The sequence below is a fragment of the Salmo salar genome, chromosome 12, assembly GCF_965601325.2.
Source record: "Salmo salar chromosome 12, fSalSal1, whole genome shotgun sequence".
Lineage (NCBI taxonomy): Eukaryota > Metazoa > Chordata > Actinopteri > Salmoniformes > Salmonidae > Salmo > Salmo salar.
Genome location: NC_138302.1, coordinates 21868052 through 21889838, shown reverse-complemented (window position 1 = coordinate 21889838; position 21787 = coordinate 21868052). Strand labels below are relative to the sequence as shown.

General features: G+C 43.9%; 1 protein-coding gene across 1 annotated transcript in view; it reads left to right on the top strand.

The window, feature by feature from the left end:
- Positions 1–21787, top strand: part of LOC106564442 (protein phosphatase 1 regulatory subunit 29) — a 156192-nt gene that overhangs the window by 90515 nt on the left and 43890 nt on the right. Inside the window, exon 2 of the mRNA XM_014130543.3 lies at positions 17827–17895. The gene's annotated coding sequence lies outside the window, so the exon portion shown is untranslated. The remainder of the gene's footprint in view (positions 1–17826; positions 17896–21787) is intronic.

Below are 21787 nucleotides of genomic sequence, written 5' to 3'. Positions count from 1 at the left end.
AGTATTCAAACAGGGCCTTTGTCTAACACATCTGGTATCAGAGTGTTACCACGGTGCAGTTAGTGTGGTGCTATAGAAAGAGCAGTGGCAGATTGAAGAGTATTGTGTGTTCGTGTGTGTGTGTGACTCTGACAAGGTGAGCTCCTCTTAGGTAGAGTCACATGGTCCGTCTGTGAGCCTTAACCTCTTCTTCTTCTTTCTTAGTTGTTATTTTTAGATTTGGTGTGTTTTTGTTCTACCTTGTTATTTTTAGTATTACGTTGTTATAGATTACTGCATACTTGGGGTTAGAGCTAGCAAGAAAGGCATTTCACTGTACTTGTGCACGTGACATTAAAACTTGAAACGGAAACTTGAAATCAAAGGTAAGCTCTGTGCCGCGTGAAAGAGAGAGAGGGGGGGGGGTAGGAGGATATAGAAGACAGAGTACCTGAGTGCTGTAGAGACTCACTACCTTAGAGAAAGAGAGAGAGTGTAGAAATGGAGAAAGAGAGTGAAAGTCGCCTCACAGAGAAGAGAAAGAGAGAGAATAAGAAAGTTACAGAGACCGACATGCTGTTGAGTGATGTAGTGACTGACTGCCTTATGAAAGGGAGACAGAGAGAGAAAGACAGGGGGAATGAGAATGTAAACAAAACCGCAGAGCCACCTGACTGCTGTGAATGATGACAATGACGATGTCGTGAATCTAACGTATTTCCAGACAACAGTCGTCTTTATGTATTCAGTTGTTGTGTTCATGTTACCGATGTCGGATCAGAATTTTCTGAACATGTATTTTTCAAACATAAATTCACGGAAAACCCACACTGACACACAGTTACAGTATATAACAAGTAGGGGGTTTAAAGGGTGTGTGTGTGTGTGTGTGTGTGTGTGTGTGTGTGTGTGTGTGTGTGTGTGTGTGTGTGTGTGTGTGTGTGTGTGTGTGTGTGTGTGTGTGTGTGTGTGTGTGTGTGTGTCTCAGTCACCAGATTTCAACCCAATTGAAAACTTCTGGGAGATTCTGGAGCGGTGCCTGAGACAGCGTTTTCTGGATGGTGGAGCTTTGTGGTGAAGTTCTGGATCAGAAGCTCAGTTGCTTAGCATCTACCACTATGGGAGGACTGACATCCAGATCCAAGTCCTCTGAGTGACTGAGTCTGACTCGGATGAGCCCTGGTCTCATCCAGTTCTGAGCCAGTGAGAGCAGGCGGCTGAGGTCGGTGACTGCTGTGCGTTGTTCTGGCCTGCCGCCAATGTCGTGGAAAGTTGTCTTAAGAATATAATACTCTTGCAAGAACTTGTGAATTCAATATAGACTTTAATACAGAGTAGCAAAGCCGAGCCAGTCCATGGATCAACTGCCTTCCCTGGGTATCGGCTCTGCTTTTATACACATACAGTATAGGAGTACATTCCATATGTAAATGAAGTTACTTCCCTCAGTCCCTCTGCCACCATCATCTTTCAGCCTGAGTTCTTTGCTTGTTCACGCCCCAATAACGCCCATCTCTGATTCCTTTTTAGGTTATAATGGTGGCAGGACCCCCCTCATGTTACACAAAAAGAAATGCATACATTGCATGTTCAGGTTTCAGCAGCTGTAGGTCTTTTTGCCACCGTCCTCCTTCCTATGTCGTTCTGATATTGGAATGTCAGCTGTTGTATAGGTACTCATGGCCTTGGCTATTCCTGCTCAGTTGGTCTGCTCAAGGTATACTTTGTCATGTTACCCTTTTCAGAATAGCAATGGCACTGGGTTTCATGTTCTCTTCCTATGGCCAATGTACTTATGTCCTGGCTACTTCAGCATAGCAACTATACCTATTTATATTCCATTATCTCCCACACCACCTCAAGGGACCTGAGTGTGGCTTCGATGAGGTCCTCTCGTGTACTGTTTTCCACCACCACCAACAAAACACTGAATTATTGTATTTCTCATCCCTCAAATAGTTCCAGACACGTGTAGACTTTATGCCACATCAAGACACTTTATGTCAATGTTTCCTTTATTTTGACATATACTGTACCTGTATGTTATGCCGAGAACAACGATAGAGGGGAGGGAGAGAGGGAGAGAGAAAGAGAGAGGAGGGAGAAAACAGAATGCTTTCAGTGTTCTGTCAGCTATCACTGAGATTCAATCACACTTCAACACAGACTGAGTCAAGCCACTGCAACAGACTGAATCTCTGAAGCAATCACCCCCTGAAGACCCCACCCACAGGAGAGAGAGAGAGCAACACACACACACACACACAGAGAAAGCAACACACACACACACACACACACAGAGAAAGCAACACACACACACACACAGAGAGAGCAACACACACAGAGAGAGAGAGAGAGAGAGCAACACACACACACAGAGAAAGCAACACACACACACACACAGAGAGAGAGCAACACACACAGAGAGAGAGAGCAACACACACACAGAGAGAGAGAGAGCAACACACACACACACAGAAAGCAACACACAGAGAGAGAGAGAGAGAGAGAGAGAGAGAGAGAGAGAGAGAGAGAGAGAGAGAGAGAGGAGAGAGAGAGAGAGAGAGAGAGAGAGAGAGAGAGAGAGAGAGAGAGAGAGAGAGAGAGAGAGAGAGAGAGAGAGAGAGAGAGAGAGAGAGAGAGAGAGAGAGAGAGAGAGAGAGAGAGAGAGACACACAGACAGAGAGAGAGAGAGAGAGAGAGAGAGAGAGAGAGAGACACACAGACAGAGAGAGAGAGAGAGAGAGAAACACACACACACAGAGAGAGCAACACACACACACACAGAGAGAGAGCAACACACACACAGAGAGAGAGAGCAACACACACACAGAGAGAGAGAGCAACACACACACAGAGAGAGAGAGAGCAACACACACACACACACACAGCAAGCAACAGAGAGCGAGAGCGAGAGAGAGCAATACAGAGAGAGAGGGGGAGGGAGACAGCAACAGAGAGAGAGACAGCCACACTGGGAGACAGCAACAGAGAGAGAGACAGCCACACTGGGAGAGAGCAACACAGAGAGGAGAGAGAGAGAGAGAGAGAGAGAGCAACACACACAGATAGAGGGAGAGAGAGCAACACACAGAGAGAGCAACACAGAGAGAGAGAGCAACACACAGAGAGAGAGAGAGAGAGAGCAACACAGAGAGAGAGAGAGCAACACAGAGAGAGAGAGAGCAACACAGAGAGAGAGAGAGAGAGCAACACACAGAGAGAGAGCAACACAGAGAGAGAGAGAGAGAGAGAGAGAGAGAGAGAGAGAGAGAGCGTGAGAGAGAGAGCAACACACAGAGAGAGAGCCACACAGAGAGAGAGAGAGAGAGAGAGAGAGACAGAGAGAGCCACACAGAGAGAGAGAGAGAGAGCAACACAGAGAGAGAGAGAGAGAGAGAGAGCCACACACACAGAGAGAGAGCAACACAGAGACACACAGAGAGAGAGAGAGAGAAACAGCAACACAGAGAGAGAGAGCAGACCCTCTTTCAACAGGACCAGTGATTTGTACATGGTAGCAGTATTGTCAGCTGTGTGTTGGCTACACACTTTGTTGAAGACTCAGTCTGCCTGTACTGAGTTCAGCTCATTATATAGTTTCAGTGTCTGTGTGTGTGTGTGTGTCTGTGTGTGTGTGTTTCCTCTGTCCTATATTTAGCCGCCAAACATCTTTGGCCTTTGAAGTGGTGCAGGCCTCCAGTGAATGTTAACTAGATGGATGCAAATCTCTCAGCTAAATCTATCAAGTTGAACACACACACACACACACACACACACACACACACACACACACACACACACACACACACACACACACACACACACACACACACACACACACACACACACACACAAAGGCTCTAAGAATTGAATACCAATTAGTTTGGAGGGAGCTACTAGACTGTATATAAATTGTCTTAGTTTTCTACTGTCTGACTGATAGCTGTTAGCACTGAGAGTCGGAGAGGAATCTGGGAAAGCTAAAATCTTGGTGGGAGATCTATGAGAAAAGATCCTAATGAGACTAGTGAAGTCCCCACCCCCCAAGCCGAAAACTCTCAGCCAGTTTTGGAAAAGTTTCTGGGCCAGTCCCCTCCCCTTTCGAAATTCGAAACATGCAATCACCTGCGAAATCTGTCCAAATGATCAGTGATGACAAATCAGGTCACCGGAAACAAAGTTCCTTGTTATTGGTGGCATCCCACAGTCTGTTGTCAGACGAGAGATTATCACTGACAGCCTGAGAGGCATAAGAATGATTATACGCTCTCATCTGGCCCCTCCCCTCGGACTCTGAAGTCAAACAAAGCTGGTGGCAATCAGAGCTAATTTGACCTCCACATCCAAATGATTCTCCCTTCCAGATCTCCCTCTGTCTCTTTCATTCTTACCTTCTTTATCTCTTGCTCACGTACCTCCTCTTCTCAATGAACCCCTCCTTACCCTACACGCTTAGAAAAAAAGGTGTTATCTAGAACCTAAAAGGGTTCTTTGGCTGTCCCCATAGGAGAACTCTTTGAAGAACCCTTCTTGGTAAAAAAAATAATAAAAAATGGTTCTACCTTGATCCATCCAATAGGGACAGCTTAAGAACCGTTTTGGAATCCTTTTTTCTAAGAGTGTATTCCTCTTTCCGTTTCCTCCTTTTCATCTATCTTGTTTTTAAATCTTCCTTCATGTCTTCCCCTTCCTCGTACCCCTCCTTTCCCCTTTCTGCCTCTTTTCTCTCTCTCTCTCATCTTGCTCTCGTCTTTCTCTCTCCTCTCATCGTACCCCTCATCTCCCCTTTCCTCTCACCCCATGCCTCTTTCTCTCATCCCCCTTTATTAGGTCTTTTGTTTCCCCCCATTCCTTCACACCCCTCCTCTCCTCTCACCCCATGTTGGCATCCTGTTGACCTAATTTGAAGCGCTCGTTCCAGAAAAACAACGAGAGGAGATAAGAACAGGGGAATTTGCCAGATATTACAGTTTGTTTCTCTCTCTCTCCTCTGTCCTCTTCTTGCTCTTCTCCATTCTCTCCCTTTCTTCCCCCTCTTCCTTTCAAAGTGGAGACATGCTTCTTGATCTCTCTGGGGGAGAGATGGAGGGAGGTGGAGGAATAGATGGTGGGAATAAGAAAGAAGCTGAATTATTGGGGTTATCGTAGGAGAGGAGAAGAAGGGAAGGAAATCAAAATTAGATTCGCCACGTGCTTCGTAAACAACAGGTGTAGACTAACAGTGAAATGCTTACTTACGGGCCCTTCCCAATAATGCAGAGAGAAGAATAGAACAATTATATAAAAACATTACAATAATACGAGGCTTCACCCATCCCTCCTTTCCTCCCTCTCCTCGCCCTCTGACCCCCTGGCATTTGCTTGATGAGGTGTTTTTCTTTCAGTATTTGCTGTTCATTTGCTTTCTTTCTCTCCCTCCGTTCTCTCTGTTTGTTGTCTCTCTCCCTAATGCTCTCTTTAGAGCCTGCAGACAGCCTGTGCCCTAGATTGCCACTCCGTGTCTCTCTCTCTGTGTGTCTCTCTGTATGTGTATGGGTCTCTGTATGTGCGTGTGTTTGCTCTCTGCTCAGCTGGCTGGGGGAAGAGAACAGGCTCTGTCAGTCTACAGCTCCAACTAGCTCCCTGTTAAAAACACAGACAGACAGACAGACAGACAGACAGACAGACAGACAGACAGACAGACAGACAGACAGACAGACAGACAGACAGACAGACAGACAGACAGACAGACAGACAGACAGACAGACAGACAGACAGACAGACAGACTTTTTGTCTTTCTTTAATGAAACTTCTCATTTCATTAACCCCCCCCTAAAATAAAACACCATAATATACCCTGTACTACATACATGTACCATACTCACCTTTCCATCTACCACATGATACAAAACACCATAATATACCCTGTACTACATACATGTACCATACTCACCTTTCCATCTACCTCATGATACAAAACACCATAATATACCCTGTACTGCATACATGTACCATACTCACCTTTCCATCTACCACATGATACAAAACACCATAATATACCCTGTACTGCATACATGTACCATACTCACCTTTCCATCTACCACACAATACAAAACACCATAATATACCCTGTACTACATACATGTACCATACTTACCTTTCCATCTACCACACAATACAAAACACCATAATATACCCTGTACTACATACATGTACCATACTCACCTTTCCATCTATCACACGATACAAAACACCATAATATACCCTGTACTACATACATGTACCATACTCACCTTTCCCTCTATCACACGATACAAACAACATCACAAAACCCAAAAGAACACACCACTTCTACAACCGTATATCCAAAACATCTTCCCCAGCTATACAGACAGCCCCCAACACACCATATCTCCTGAAACATCTTCCCCAGCTATACAGACAGCCCCCCAACACACCATATCTCCTGAAACATCTCCCCCAGCTATACAGACAGCCCCCAACACATCATATCTCCTGAAACATCTTCCCCAGCTATACAGACAGCCCCCCAACACACCATATCTCCTGAAACATCTTCCCCAGCTATACAGACAGCCCCCCAACACACCATATCTCCTGAAACATCTCCACACTTTTTATCATTTTATAGTACTCAAACTCAACCCTAAGACACGCAGAGACCATCCAATTTAACAATAGTAAAGGGTCTGTTATTCCCCCACCTTTGACCCTGTTCCTCCTTGTTAGCCAAATAGACAACTTCGCCTGAGCAAACAGAAAATTCAACAAAACACATTTGGCCTTCTCCTTGCTTGAATACCTGTATCCCATTATAAACACCCCAACAGTAAAGACCACCCCCAACCTCTCACACAGACATTTCAACATAAACATTAATGGAATTAACCTGGTGCATACAGAAACACATGAATCACAGTTTCACTCATGACACAGAAAGGACTCCCCTGCCCGACTCCCGGTTCAACCCGTGCCAACCAGCTGTTAGTGGCCAGGGCTCCATGAAGAACCCTCCACTTTAGGTCCCCTGACCTCTTTGGTACTGGGGGTTTGTAGAGCCCCTCCATCTAAAACCCACCATACTCTCCACCCCACATACACCCTGCCACTGATGTGCCTTCACTCCTGTTAGGCTCCTAATGTTCCTCACCTTAACCTCTTGGGGCTAGGTGGGACGCTAGCGTGCCACCCGTGGTGCACTCCATCAACAGCAGGTGCATTTCAAGAGCGGCAAATTTGAATCCAAATAAATGTCAAAATTCAAATTTTTCAAAAATACAACTATGTTACACCATTTGAAAGATAAACATCTCCTTAATCTAACCACGTTTTACGATTTCAAAAAGGTTTTACGGCGAAAGCATAAATTTAGAGTATGTTAGGACAGTACATTTACAAGAGTTGTGTGTAATGTTTTGTCAAGTCAAAGACAGGGTCACCAAAACCATAAAACCAGCTAAAATGATGCACTAACCTTTTACAATCTCCATCAGATGACACTCCTAGGACATTATGTTAGACAATGCATGCATTTTTAGTTCTATCAAGTTCATATTTATATCCAAAAACAGCATTTTACTATGGCATTGATGTTGAGGAAATCGTTTCCCTCCAATAACCGGCAGTCAAGTCAGCGTAACAAATTAAATAATTAAAATTAGAAAACATTGGTAAAATATTATATTGTCATTTAAAGAATTATAGATTTACATCTCTTGAACGCAATCAACTTGCCAGATTTAAAAATAACCTTACTGGGATATCACACTTTGCAATAATCTTAGCACTGCGCCCAGAAAAATACGCGTTCCGATACAGACTAGACGTCATGTTGGGGAGATCTAAAATCGAAAATACTATGTAAATAATCCATTACCTTTGATTCTCTTCATCAGATGTCACTTCCAGGTATCACAGGTCCATAACGAATGTAGTTTTGTTCAAAAAAGCTCATCATTTATGTCCAAAAATCTCCATCTCGTTAGCACATGATGTAAGCCAGCCGGACTTCTCGTCATGAACGAGGGGAAAAAATATATTTCCGTTCGTTCAAACATGTCAAACGTTGTATAGCATAAATCATTAGGGCCTTTTTTAACCAGAACATGAATAATATTCAAGGTGGACGAATGCATACTCTTTTATAACGTATTGGATCGAGGGTACCCAACATGAACTCGCGCGCCAGGTGTCTAATGGGACATCATCGTTCCATGGCTCTTGTTCGGTCAGATCTCCCTCCAGAAGACTCAAAACACTTTGTAAAGGCTGGTGACATCTAGTGGAAGCAATAGGAAGTGCCAAAATATTCCTAAACCCCTGTGTTTTTCAATGGGATAGGTTTAAAGTCAATACAACACACCAGGTATCCACTTCCTGTCAGAAAATGTCTCAGGGTTTTGCCTGCCAAATGAGTTCTGTTATACTCACAGACACCATTCAAACAGTTTTGGAAACTTTAGAGTGTTTTCTATCCATATATAATAAGTATATGCATATTCTAGTTACTGGGTAGGATTAGTAACCAGATTAAATCGGGTACATTTTTTTTATCCAGACGTGCAAATGCTGCCCCCTAGACCCAACAGGTTAACACAGAGGTTGTAGAGGGCTTTACCTCCCACCCCCTCAAACTCTCCCAGGCTCAGAGTGTTAAAATCTGACAAGTCCTCCAGACCCCCTTGCCAGTCCCCGGTCTCTGCCGTCACCTGCAGTGGCGGAAACATTGGTGGCCCCTCCCCCTTTGGCCACTCAATCACCCCCCTTACCGGCTCAGACAGTGCCTCCTGGACCTCCTCCAGGAATCTCTCCAGCAGCGAAGAGACGTTATTCCTATTTGTTGTGCCAGGACATCCGGAGTTTTTCACCCCTCCTCTCCCAGCAGTCGCAGGTCACCCAGCCTTAGTAAACCTGCTGCCATCAGTTGCCTTTGCAGGGTGGACGACTGAACCGATTTCAAAGGGATGGCTGGGTTGTGGAAGATAGGCTCCTCCCACAACCACAGCCCAGACTCCACACCCCCTTCTCGTGTGGGCCTTAGCAGCTGCCAGGCCCTCAGCACTGCAGAGTTAAAGTCAGAGAGACCTGCTGTACTCAGCCTCTCCAGCTTCATGAGGAACAGCTGCTGGTCCAACCCTAAACCACCAGCTCTCCTCAGCAGCATGCATGCTGGTTCCCTCCAGCCAACATCAGTATGGTACAGCAGTCTCTGAACCGCCTTTAGTCGGAATGCTGCCACCCTGCTCTCCAGTTCCACCAGGCCCTGTCCTCCTTCGTGGACGGTCATGTACAACACTGCCGCCCTCAGCTAGTGATGGCCCAACCAGAAAAAAATCCACCGGGGGGGGGTTGAGGACAGCCAGTTTATGCCACAGGGAAGATTGACATTTTAGTCATTTAGCAGACGCTCTTATCCAGAGCCACTTACAGTAGTGAATGCATACATTTCATACATTTTTTGTTCCAGACTGGTCCCCCGTAGGAATCAAAACCACAACCCTGGCGTTGCAAACACCATGTTCTACCAACTGAGCCACACGGGATGCCACCAGGTTGTTGATTATCAGCACCCTCCCTCTATATGACACTTGGGACAGGAGCCACCTCCACCTGGCCAGTCTTGACACCACTGCCTGTGACAGCCCCTCCCAGTTCTTCTTGACCCACTTCTCAGAGCCCAGGTACACCCCCAACATTTTAAGCACTTCACAACCCCACTGCAAACCCCCTGGAAGCAGAGGGACCCTATCCCCTGTCATGACTTTGCCCTCTGGGTTTTCTATGCACCATCCCCCGACCTCTATACTTCTGACACAAGGCTGTGTGAAGGCGGTCGTAAATTCCAAAGGGAATGTCCTGCCTAACAGGCCACAGTAAAGAGACAGAGTGTTTTCATGGAGAGAACAAAGGATTCTTCCACCTCACAGAATTGGAGAACCGAACGACATTTATGTTCTGGAGAACGTATAAAAGATCGGTGAAGAATCCAGCTACGAACTGGTCCGCTTGGTACAATTTTGTGAGGCTCATTAGAGACAATATGGCCATATTACCATACTAAGGTTTATATACTAGCCTCAGCAATGAGACTTACATCTAATGGTTGTATAAAATGTATTAATAAGGATAAAGCTATTTGGAATATGTTGAGATGCTATGTACTGATGTTAACCTCCCTGGGCAAGGTGGGACGTTTGCGTCCCACCCTAGTCAACAGCCAGTGGAATCGCGTGGCGCGAAATACAAATACCTCAAAAATGCTATAACTTCAATTTCTCAAACATATGACCATTTTACACCATTTTAAAGACAAGACTCTCGTTAATCTAACCACATTGTCCGATTTCAAAAAGGCTTTACAGTGAAAGCAAAACATTAGATTATGTCAGGAGAGTACCCTGCCAAAAATAATCACACAGCCATTTTCAAAGCAAGCATATATGTCACAAAAACCAAAAGCACAGCTAAATGCAGCACTAACCTTTGATGATCTTCATCAGATGACACTCCTAGGACATTATGTTATACAATACATGCATGTTTTGTTCAATCAAATTCATATTTATATCAAAAACCAGCTTTTTACATTAGCATGTGATGTTCAGAACTAGCATACCCACCGCAAACTTCCGGTGAATTTACTAAATTACTCACGATTAACGTTCACAAAATACATAACAATTATTTTAAGAATTATAGATATAGAACTTCTTTATGCAATCGCGGTGTCAGATTTTAAAATAGCTTTTCGGCGAAAGCACATTTTGCAATATTCTGAGTACATAGCCCGGCCATCACGGCTAGCTAATTTGACACCCACCAAGTTTGGCCCTCACCAAACTCAGATTTACTATAAGGAAAATTGGATTACCTTTGCTGTTCTTCGTCAGAATGCACTCCCAGGACTTCTACTTCAACAACAAATGTTGTTTTGGTTCCAAATAATCCATAGTTATATTCAAATAGCTCCGTTTTGTTCGTGCGTTCAGGTCAGTATCCGAAGGGTGACGCACGAGTGCATTTCGTGACAAACAAATTCAAAATATTCCATTACCGTACTTCGAAGCATGTCAAACGCTGTTTAAAATCAATATTTATGCTATTTTTCTCTTAAAATAGAAATAATATTCCAACCGGGCGACGTTGTATTCATTCAAAGGCTGGAAGAAAAAAATGGAGAATTCACATGAACGCGCATCTCCAGTGTCACTGTTTTCAGCCTGACCACTCACAAAATCTCCTGCTGTTTTTCGCCCAGAGACAGGAGAGACGTCATTCCACTTTCTGGCCCCTTCTGAGAGCCAATGGAAGCCTTAGAAAATGTCACGTTACAGCAGAGATGCTGTATTTTTGATAGAGATGCCACAGAAGGAGAACAAATTGTCAGACTGGGCACTTCCTGTATGGAATCTTCTCAGGTTTTGGCCTGCCATATGAGTTCTGTTATACTCACAGACACCATTCAAACAGTTTTAGAAACTTTAGAGTGTTTTCTATCCAAATCTACTAATTATATACATATTCTCGTTTTTGGGCAAGAGTAGTAAACAGTTAAAATCGGGTAAGTTTTTTATCCGGCCGTGCAAATACGGCCCCCTAGCCCCAACAGGTTAATGTGAGAGAATTGTATTTCTGTACAAAGCTTAACTCAGTCATCGGCACGCCCCCAGGGACACAGACAGGACAAGGCCTCATGTGACAGCTTTTCTATGTTCAGTATAAAACCGCCACCCAGAATTTCTTTCTTCAGACCAGCTTTCCTCAGAAGAGAGAGCCAAGGTATAACCTGTTAGGGCTAGGGGGCAGCATTTGCACGTCTGGATAAAAAAAATGTACCCGATTTAATCTGGTTACTAATCCTACCCAGTAACTACAATATGCATATACTTATTATATATGGATAGAAAACACTCTAAAGTTTCTAAAACTGTTTGAATGGTGTCTGTGAGTATAACAGAACTCATTTGGCAGGCAAAACCCTGAGACATTTTCTGACAGGAAGTGGATACCTGATGTGTTGTATTGACTTTAAACCTATCCCATTGAAAAACACAGGGGCTGAGGAATATTTTGGCACTTCCTATTGCTTCCACTAGATGTCACCAGCCTTTACAAAGTGTTTTGAGTCTTCTGGAGGGAGATCTGACCGAACAAGAGCCATGGAACGATGATGTCCCATTAGACACCTGGCGCGCGAGTTCATGTTGGGTACCTTCGTTCCAATACGTTATAAAAGAGTATGCATTCGTCCACCTTGAATATTATTCATGTTCTGGTTAAAAAAGGCCCTAATGATTTATGCTATACAGCGTTTGACATGTTTGAACGAACGGAAATATATTTTTTCCCCTCGTTCATGACGAGAAGTCCGGCTGGCTTAGATCATGTGCTAACAAGACGGAGATTTTTGGACATAAATGAAGAGCTTTTTTGAACAAAACTACATTCGTTATGGACCTGTGATACCTGGAAGTGACATCTGATGAAGAGAATCAAAGGTAATGGATTATTTACATAGTATTTTCGATTTTAGATCTCCCCAACATGACGTCTAGTCTGTATCGCAACGCGTATTTTTCTGGGCGCAGTGCTCAGATTATTGCAAAGTGTGATTTCCCAGTAAGGTTATTTTTAAATCTGGCAAGTTGATTGCGTTCAAGAGATGTAAATCTATAATTCTTTAAATGACAATATAATATTTTACCAATGTTTTCTAATTTTAATTATTTAATTTGTCACGCTGACTTGACTGCCGGTTATTGGAGGGAAACGATTTCCTCAACATCAATGCCATAGTAAAACGCTGTTTTTGGATATAAATATGAACTTGATAGAACTAAAAATGCATGCATTGTCTAACATAATGTCCTAGGAGTGTCATCTGATGGAGATTGTAAAAGGTTAGTGCATCATTTTAGCTGGTTTTATGGTTTTGGTGACCCTGTCTTTGACTTGACAAAACATTACACACAACTCTTGTAAATGTACTGTCCTAACATACTCTAAATTTATGCTTTCGCCGTAAAACCTTTTTGAAATCGTAAAACGTGGTTAGATTAAGGAGATGTTTATCTTTCAAAGGGTGTAAAATAGTTGTATGTTTGAAAAATTTGAATTTTGACATTTATTTGGATTCAAATTTGCCGCTCTTGAAATGCACCTGCTGTTGATGGAGTGCACCACGGGTGGCACGCTAGCATCCCACCTAGCCCATAGAGGTTAACCATGCATTCCTCGACTGAACTTTAACCATACCACATGGTTAAACTTTTAGACTATCGATACCAACAGAATAATAGCAAGTCTTTGATATTAATTACTAGTCTGCAGCTAGAAATTCAGTATCATTGAACGCGAAGACTGACGAAACATGCATTTTATAACGACATTAATGAATGTCGCTTTGAAAGATCCATCCTAACCAAGAGAGAGAAAGGGAACTCTCCAACAGAACAACCTTTCCAACAAAGATCACGACGACTCACTGAGCGTAAATATATATATTGATTGCAATTGTTTCCGAATGAGTGAGCGTTCATGTGCAAAGGTTTAGTATATCAATTGTTAATATTTATCAACTCTGTAGGGTCTTCTCAGCTGACCCCCCACTACTCTTTTGTTTAACAAGCCGCCATGCCGGTTTAGCCCACTAGGGAACATTCCGCTACCATTTCTTTGTGACGATACCTACTGTTTTGTATGCTTTCTGTGAATTACTTAGTTTAGTAAATAAATGATTTTAAGACAATTGATGTATGGATGACTTAGTGAAGACTGGGTTCGTGCAGATAACAACAATTTACGACGTTTGGAATGAGACTGGACGTGAGGTAAAATACACCATTTAAATCAGAAGATAATCGGTCAGATATTATGATATCTGGAAAGTTATATTAGGAAAATTATAACTTTGTAATCTGAATATTTTCCTTGGTGCCCCAACCTCCTAGTTAATTACAGTTACACGATTAATCAGTTAATCGCGTAATAATAATTACAGAGAGTTATTTGATAAACATGTCTTCAGTTTAATGGTGCCCAAAGACACGACACCCCCCCATGCCCCACATAACAGAGCTTTGCTCTTGCCCCAGTTTATCTTAGCTGACGAAGCTCCCTCGTACACCTTCAGACTGGTCTCTGGTGCCTGCATATCCTGCCCATCCCTGACCATCACAGAAACGTAATCTGCACACGCTGACACTGCTATGCCTGTCACCACACCCATGCCTGTCCAGCACACTCCCTGCAGTCTTCTGCGTAGCAGGCCCAAAGAAGGCTCAATGGCTAGTGTATATAACTGCCCTGAGAGAGGGCATCCTTGTCTAATGCCCCGTCTCACCCAGACTGGCCTACTGAGTCCCCCTCCCACCTTGACCATAAATGACACCCCAGCATGCAACAGCTTCACACAGGTCAAAAAACTCTTCCCAAACACAAACATCACATTAAACAGATACTCATGGTCCACTCTATCAAAAGCCTTCTCTTGATCTAAAGAGACCAGTCCAAAGTTCACATTAGAAACTCTCGACAAGTCCAACATGTCCCTGATTAACAACAAGTTGTCCGTGATTGAGCGTCCCGGTACACAATATGTTTGGTCCTTGTACTATCGAGTCCAGATGGGACTTCAGTCTGTTAGAGAGGACCTTGGCAAATATCTTGTAGTCCGCACAGAGTAATGCCACAGGCCTCCAGTTCTTAAGTTCACACAAGTCCCCTTTTTTGGGCAGGAGAGTCAGAGCCGCCCGACGGCAACTTATTGGCATCTCTCCTACCCCGACGCATTCACGCAACACGCAAAAGAAGTCCAGTCCAATTAATCCCCAGAATTTTTTATAAAACTCCACTGGGAGTCCATCGACCCCCGGTGCACGACCGGGGGACATCTGGGTTACGGCCTCTGCCAGTTCATGGGACAACAGAGGAATGTCCATTTCATCCCTCTGTGCCAGAGAGAGCTTAGGGAGTTCTGCGAACAAGACCTGAGCACACATAGGATCATACATTTCTGCCCTATACAACTCAGTATAAAACTCCACAGTCCGCTCCCACATCTCTCCAACCACAGAGGTCACCCGCCCATCAGACAGCCGTAGACAATGCATACCCTTGGCTTCACCGCTCTGTCTTTCCAAACCAAAGAAGGAGGAGCTGGGAGCATACATCTCCTTGAGGATGGGGAACATAGCTCTTACAAGTGCTCCCTTTGCTTTAACCTGGAAAAAACTACCCAGGTCCCTACGTAATTCAGCTAGATTATCCTGGAGGCCTACATTGCCTTGCCCCACCATCTCTACCTCCATCTCTCTAATACAATGCTCTAGTTCCACCAATACTCTCCTAGCCTCTGAGGATGAGAGAGATGTATACTGTTGACTGAAAAGCCAAATATGGACTTTCCCCACATCCCACCATTGACTCAGAGACTCATACTCCTCTCTTCACTGCCCCCACCTTTCCCAAAAGGTCTGGAAACCTGAGCAAAAAATGGCATCTTATAAGAGCTTTACATTAAACTTCCAATAGGATCTTGTCTGGGACCCTGGTGAAATAGACAGCCGAGCCATGCTTATGTGGTGATCCGAAAACCCCACAGGGAGAATGCTAGCGCCCAACAGCCTATTGCTCCGATTCCTGGACTTGTAAAAATGACCAAGTCAGGCTGCACTCACCCTAGTCCCAAAAACCTTCACCCATGTATACTGTCTTGTGTTTGGATGTTTAGTTCTCCAAACATCCACTAGGTCGAACTGATTAATGATGTCTTTAACACTCCCACTGACACTGAATGAGGCTCTTCCCCATTTCTGTCTTTCGTAAAATCCATTGTACAGTTCCAGTCCCCTCCGACCACCAGCGTCTCCTCAGGCGCTACCTGTGAGAGTTCCTGTCTAAGACATCCAAATAGAACCCCCCTCTCTTCCTGTGTTAGGCGCATACACATTTATAAAGACAAAACCCATGTTGTTCATTTCTGTTTAACAACAAGGAGCCTACCCCTACACACCTCCTTTGAGGAGCAAATTTTTACAGACAGACACGATACAAAAAGGACTGCCACCCCTGCACTAAGATTTGTCCCATGGCTCAACACACTTGCCCCTTTCCACCAGAGCCCCCAATCGACTTCATTCAACACATCACTATGTGTCTCCTGCAGAAACAACACCTGTACTTTTTTTGTTTTACATATTCACCCAACACACTCCTCTTTCCCGCATCTCTGGCGCCATTTCTATTGAGCGAGCCTACCCGAAGAGGTAAACACTTGGTGGTGTTTATGTAGCTCTTATGCCCCAAATCCACACACTCAAAACACTGTAGACTATCTGTGCTGGCAAACCCTGCATAGAGCCCCTCCCCATGCCTCACTTTAAAATGCACATTTAGCTGTTGCTCATTGTTATTCAGAAACATAAACACTTGCCTCCGGAATGAAACATCGTGCTTAAACCTGCCGACAGTACACGAAAACTGCTAGCAAACTTACCAAAACGACTCAGCTCTTTCCTCATTTGATCATCCGTAATAAACGGGGGCAAATTTGCAACTACCACCATTGTCCAAGGGGTAGAAACTAGCAATTAGCCTACCAACCAAATTTGCTCTTTTCATGAACACCACCAAAGCTTTGTTCATTCTAGAAGCAGAATGTATAAATTCAGCTCCTACCTGTTTACCGACTGCAAACAGAACCTCCTCCACCTTAACTCGATTCTCAGGAACACACCTGAATCCATGCCGTATCGACAGCATCTCCTCCGCGCTAGGCTGAGAAGCCATCGTGCACACCACACCTTCCAAACCCCAGGAAACTAACTCTGTCCTCTTCCACCCTAACTTTGAAAAAACATGTGGATACCACTAATACAAATAGTGCATTAACCTTCCACCATAGAAAATAAAATGTAAAGAAAAGACCAAGAACAGAATAGAGAGAGAAAGAGAGAGAGAGAGAAACAGGTCCAAATAGGTCTCAGTGGGGAAGTACGACTGAAACACACCTGTTTCTGCTGTATGACTGTACTAGAAACACACCTGTTTCTCCTGTACGACTGTACTAGAAACACACCTGCTCCTCCTGTACGACTGTACTAGAAACACACCTGCTCCTCCTGTACGACTGTACTAGAAACACACCTGCTCCTCCTGTACGACTGTACTAGAAACACACCTGCTCCTCCTGTACGACTGTACTAGAAACACACCTGCTCCTCCTGTACGACTGTACTAGAAACACACCTGCTCCTCCTGTACGACTGTACTAGAAACACACCTGCTCCTCCTGTACGACTGTACTAGAAACACACCTGCTCCTCCTGTACGACTGTACTAGAAACACACCTGCTCCTCCTGTACGACTGTACTAGAAACACACCTGCTCCTCCTGTTCGACTGTACTAGAAACACACCTGTTACTCTTGTACGAATGTACTAGAAACACACCTGCTCCTCCTGTACGACTGTACTAGAAACACACCTGTTACTCTTGTACGACTATACTAGAAACACACCACTATAGAATTATAATACTCTTTATGTGACTCTATGTAGAACAGTCACTATAGAGGTATAATACTCTTTATATGGCTCTATGTAGAACAGTCACTATAGAGGTATAATACTCTTTATATGGCTCTATGCAGAGCAGTCACTATAGAGGTATACCTAGGAATCTAGGAATGAGGAATGCAATGTGTGTGTATGTTGTGTGTTATCTGGTGGAGAACTACGCAGGAGACACATTTCTGCTGTTCGCCATAACAAATGGACAATTAAGTTGTACTGTATTGTATTATTGTATTGCCCTGACCTATTACCTTGTATCTCCCCCACAGTGAGAGCCCGTACAGTCAGCACAGTGCCATAGAGGAAGTGGACAACGAGGAAAAAGACCAACAAAGACTGTGAGTACCAGACTACACCTTTGAAGTACTTACCATATGTGGATGTAACCGCTCTTTACAGCTCCGGGCAGAAAACATTTATGTGATGTTCCAGATTGTATCTGTTGCTGTATCATGTTAGTTAGGTGGTAAGTAGCCTAGCGGTTAGAGTGCTGGGCCAGTAATTGAAAGGTCCCTGGTTTGAATACCCAAGGCAACAAGGTGAAATAATCTGTCAACGTGCCCTTGAGCAAGGCACTAACTTCCTTATCCCTAACTTCCTCCAGGGGCGCCATACTGGTGTGGCTTACCCTGTAAAACAACACATTTCACTGCACCCATGGCTGACCCTGTAAAACAACACATTTCACTGCACCTATCATACTACTATGGCTGACCCTGTAAAACAACACATTTCACTGCACCAATCATACTGCTATGGTTGACCCTGTAAAACAACACATTTCACTGCACCTATGGCTGACCCTGTAAAACAACACATTTCACTGCACCTATCATACTACTATGGCTGACCCTGTAAAACAACACATTTCACTGCACCTATCATACTGCTATGGCTGACCCTGTAAAACAACACATTTCACTGCACCAATCATACTACTATGGCTGACCCTGTAAAACAACACATTTCACTGCACCAATCATACTACTATGGCTGACCCTGTAAAACAACACATTTCACTGCACCAATCATACTGCTATGGCTGACCCTGTAAAACAACACATTTCACTGCACCTATGGCTGACCCTGTAAAACAACACATTTCACTGCACCTATCGTACTACTATGGCTGACCCTGTAAAACAACACATTTCACTGCACCTATCATACTGCTATGGCTGACCCTGTAAAACAACACATTTCACTGCACCTATCATACTGCTATGGCTGACCCTGTAAAACAACACATTTCACTGCACCCATGGCTGACCCTGTAAAACAACACATTTCACTGCACCTATCATACTACTATGGCTGACCCTGTAAAACAACACATTTCACTGCACCAATCATACTGCTATGGCTGACCCTGTAAAACAACACATTTCACTGCACCTATGGCTGACCCTGTAAAACAACACATTTCACTGCACCTATCATACTACTATGGCTGACCCTGTAAAACAACACATTTCACTGCACCTATCATACTGCTATGGCTGACCCTGTAAAACAACACATTTCACTGCACCCATGGCTGACCCTGTAAAACAACACATTTCACTGCACCAATCATACTACTATGGCTGACCCTGTAAAACAACACATTTCACTGCACCAATCATACTACTATGGCTGACCCTGTAAAACAACACATTTCACTGCACCTATGGCTGACCCTGTAAAACAACACATTTCACTGAACCAATCACACTACTATGGCTGACCCTGTAAAACAACACATTTCACTGCACCAATCATACTACTATGGCTGACCCTGTAAAACAACACATTTCACTGCACCAATCATACTACTATGGCTGACCCTGTAAAACAACACATTTCACTGCACCAATCATACTGCTATGGCTGACCCTGTAAAACAACACATTTCACTGCACCTATGACTGACCCTGTAAAACAACACATTTCACTGCACCAATCATACTACTATGGCTGACCCTGTAAAACAACACATTTCACTGCACCTATGGCTGACCCTGTAAAACAACACATTTCACTGAACCAATCACACTACTATGGCTGACCCTGTAAAACAACACATTTCACTGCACCAATCATACTACTATGGCTGACCCTGTAAAACAACACATTTCACTGCACCAATCATACTACTATGGCTGACCCTGTAAAACAACACATTTCACTGCACCAATCATACTGCTATGGCTGACCCTGTAAAACAACACATTTCACTGCACCTATGGCTGACCCTGTAAAACAACACATTTCACTGCACCTATCATACTACTATGGCTGACCCTGTAAAACAACACATTTCACTGCACCAATCATACTGCTATGGCTGACCCTGTAAAACAACACATTTCACTGCACCTATGGCTGACCCTGTAAAACAACACATTTCACTGCACCTATCATACTACTATGGCTGACCCTGTAAAACAACACATTTCACTGCACCTATCATACTGCTATGGCTGACCCTGTAAAACAACACATTTCACTGCACCCATGGCTGACCCTGTAAAACAACACATTTCACTGCACCTATCATACTACTATGGCTGACCCTGTAAAACAACACATTTCACTGCACCTATCATACTACTATGGCTGACCCTGTAAAACAACACATTTTACTGCACCTATCATACTACTATGGCTGACCCTGTAAAACAACACATTTCACTGCACCTATCATACTACCATGGCTGACCCTGTAAAACAACACATTTCACTGCACCTATCCAGTATACGTGACAATAAAAAAAACAAGTATTTTTATTTGTTATGAATGTGGTTATTGAGGCATTGTGACATGTGATGCTCTTTATAGTGTGAATGCAATAAAGACGTCCTGCAACATGCCTCTCACTAAGAGACTGCCGGAGAGTAGTCAGGATACTAGGGATGAAGACCAGAAAAGACCCCAATAGAGACTGAAGGGGAAAACAAGGCCAAGGGCATGGGCAGACCTGTGGTAGAATTCATTACCATCCAATGAGTACAGGCAGCGTAAAGGAGAGAGACAGAAAGATGAGTCCCCAGGCGGAGGAAAATAAATAACAGGGTCTAGTATTCACAAAGCGTCTCAGACTAGGAGTGCTGAGGTATGATCTACTGTGAATCGCTTTATGAATACAGGCCCTGATTACTAAGAGAAAACAGAGTGAACGAGAGACGATAGTAGAATGAAAAGGACTGAAGAAGAGCGATGGAAATATGAACAGAACGTTGCAAGGTAGAAAAAGAGGGGGAAGAAAGAAAATGAGTGACAGTAAAAAATGTCAACACCTGCTTTATGAAAGAGAGAGAGGGGGGGAGGGAGAGAGACTGTGAAAGAGAGAGAGAGAGAGGGAGGGAGACTGAAAGAGAGAGAGAGGGAGAGAGAGACTGTGAAAGAGAGAGAGGAGGGAGAGATACTGAAAGAGAGAGAGAAAAGGAGAGAGAGGGAGGGAGAGAGACTGTGAAAGAGAGAGAGGGAGCGAGATAGATAGGAGGGAGACTGTGAAAGAGAGAGAAATGGATAGATATAGAGAGAGGGAGAGAGGCTGTGAAAGTGAGAGAAAAAGAGAGAGGGGAGAGGTAGAGTGAAAGAGAGAGAAAGAGAGAGGGAGGGAGGGAGGGAGGGAGGGAGGGAGGGAGGGAGGGAGGGAGGGAGGGATGGATGGATAGATAGATAGATAGATAGATAGATAGATAGATAGATAGATAGATAGATAGATAGATAGATAGATAGATAGATAGATAGATAGATAGATAGATAGATAGATAGATAGATAGATAGATAGATAGATAGATAGATAGATAGATACTGTTAAAGAGAGAGGGAGAGAGAGAGATGTGAAAAAGAGATAGACGGAGAAAGACTGAAAGAGAGGCTGGAAGAAAGAGACAGGGAAAGGAAATGAATACGTCTGAGTAAGAGAGAAGGCAAGAGAGTGACAGAGGTAGGTGTTTTTGTGTGTGTTTTTGTGTGTGTTTTTGTGTGTGTTTTTGTGTGTGTGTGTTTTTGTGTGTGTTTTTGTGTGTGTGTGTGTTTTTGTGTTTGTTTTTGTGTTTTTGTGTGTTTTTGTGTGTCTGACTATAATGTCAATAACCCCAAAGTAAGGAAGAAAGGGGTTATCAAAAGCTCCAACATCACTGTCCACTGACTGCCTGTGCTTCTCTGCTGGAGCGACAGTCCAAATGTGGAGAGGAAGTGGTGGGAGAAATGGGTAGGAGAGGAAGAGTGGGAGAGAGAGG